Genomic DNA, 2,537 nt, shown 5'->3' with positions numbered 1-2,537 from the left:
GTACCCCGATTCCCAGAGTTGAAGTGTTTTGGAACGAAGGCCCTCGACGGTCCGTCGTGCCTATGACGGTTCGTCCTACTTGTCGTCGAGGGTAATGAGAAGAGCAGCAGAAGAAACTAAACAAGTGTGGGACGACGGAGTCCGTCACGACCATGACGGTCCGTCACGTGGTCCGTCGACCCAGTCAGTTTTTTTCAAAATAATTCTACTGCTCGAACCGACTAAACAGGTTGTTACAGTTTGATCTTGAGTTTGTTATCCTAAATGAACTGCAACACCAACACATCGTACATTCACAAGGCAATTCATACTCATGAAGAAACCCAAATTTCTACTTCCTAAAACAATAGGAGGCTGAAAAAGCTACCCTTCTCTGTAACAGTTACACAAATTATTTTATAATGTCATTTATACTATTCAATATTACCATATCAAAATGAACTAGGGACCCAAACTTGTATCTAGTAAATAAATTATGTATAGAACATAGTTCATTGGTGTCATTTCTAACAGTGTGATCTTTGTATTCAGCCAACTGTCAAGGCATATAGACATTGCACTAGTATTGTTTGTTACAGAATACACATGTAATGCTTAGTACCTGAATTCAGACTTGACACAGGTTGGACTTCATTTGAGAGTTTGTTTAATAATAAAATACTATGAGTTCGATATATAACATCCTAATATATTCAATACACTAGGACACTCAAATCCTAAGCTAGTTAAAGTCAGCATTTGGAGCAAAACCTGCTCTATTTACTTCCTGCCATACTAAAGTTAAATTAAAGATTAATTCCACATACTACATCTCAATAACAAGGCAGTAATCAGCATACAATCATTGCTAAACAACAAATAACTAAGAAAAACACATAAACATAGATTCAAAATACTAGCACATACCGGATATGTACTCTCTGGTAGAATGATATTTTTGGGCAATCGATTTCGTGTTTTTTCATTCTTTACAGGGTTCTTCTTCTCCCGTCCATCTTTATTTTTTAATTTATTTGACTGAAATTGAGGAGGTAAATCCTCAAAATCGTCATCACTGTCCACAAGTTTCTTCGGCGTAGATGTCAAATCAACACATCTTTTTTTCGATTTCTTCACATTTTTCACCTCTTTGACTCGTTTTTTACTTTATTAGCTTCTTGTTCTTCTCCACATTGTTCTGCTCACCCGATACTTGTGAGATTCTCAAACTAAAATTTGGACTGTCATTAACTTCATCCATAGCAGTAGGAGATAGAACTTGACCCTCTTTTGATTTTTTCTATTAACTTTCATATTCGAAGTATCAACCTCACTAAGTAGCCGCGGACTTCTTCTAGATTTTCCTTTACCTTCTTCCATTAGAATTTGTATAGAAAAATGGGAAAGAAAGAACAAGAAAGCCTAACTTTTCGGCCAAACGAGCAGAAAGAAAACCGAGAGAGAGAGGATATAAGTGAATACATTTTTGCTTAGTTTAAAAATTGTATGAAAAAGGAATAAATATGTTTTAAAATTGTTTTAAGTTATTATGGCTAAAAATTGACAAAAATGATAATAAATTAAAAATATACTTAAAATTGGTAATTATAAAATAAAAGACCTTTGTTTATGTAATTTTTTCAATCTTAATCATTCAGATTCAACCCATTAAATTATTAAGTTCATTTGTTTTATTTTTTAAAGAACCTCTCTGCACGAATCAGATATGTAAGAGACTATTAACAATTCAGACTCATTTAATAAGTTATCAAATAATTAATCTTCGCTTTTCTGCTTTGGATGTACCTTTTAACCTCATAACTAAAAACTTTTGTCCTCTCTTTTCTTAATTTAACACCATTTTTTCCCTCTAACCGCTAAATCTTCATAAATCCTTTTAAAGTATTTCTTTTTAAATCAATAATTTTTTTATATTGACGTGTGTCAAAAAGACTGATTGCAATAATATTTTTGATATATTATTGTTTATGAATGATTTTTGGGGCAATAATTTTCATGTTCTCGTATTTTATTTTATTTTAATGAAAAATACTACTTCAAATCATTTTCATTAAATTTTTAAGACTTCTTTTTAAATCAAAAGTGATATATTTTGTTAAATGAACTTTTTATAATATGTTACTTATATAATGTTCAATTTCACTATTCAGATGTTGAAAACAAAAAGCACGAATTATTTAATGTCCAGATTTAGAGACCACATCTTAATATTCAGATTCAGACTTCTTAATCTTAATAGAAATTAATAAGGCCCTTACTCTATCGAGTTGCCAGGAAAAATTCGACATTTAAACTACAGAAATTTAGGTGCTGAATATTCTGCAAGTTGAAAGCACATAATAATTGATCAACCTGTACCGTGTGCAAAATAGGAAGGAGGCGAAGAATCGCGACAAGTACAACTCATTGCATAGGTACCTGAAAATCAAAATGTCGCGAGTGCAGCTTATTTGAAACCATCCGATTGTAGGACTTACGAGATCAAATTATATTGATCTTTACTGCTACCACGGCAGCCCTTGTCAAAAGAGTCTCAA

This window comes from Solanum pennellii, chromosome 7, assembly GCF_001406875.1.
Source record: "Solanum pennellii chromosome 7, SPENNV200".
Classification (NCBI taxonomy): Eukaryota; Viridiplantae; Streptophyta; class Magnoliopsida; order Solanales; family Solanaceae; genus Solanum; species Solanum pennellii.
This window is presented reverse-complemented; position numbering follows the sequence as displayed.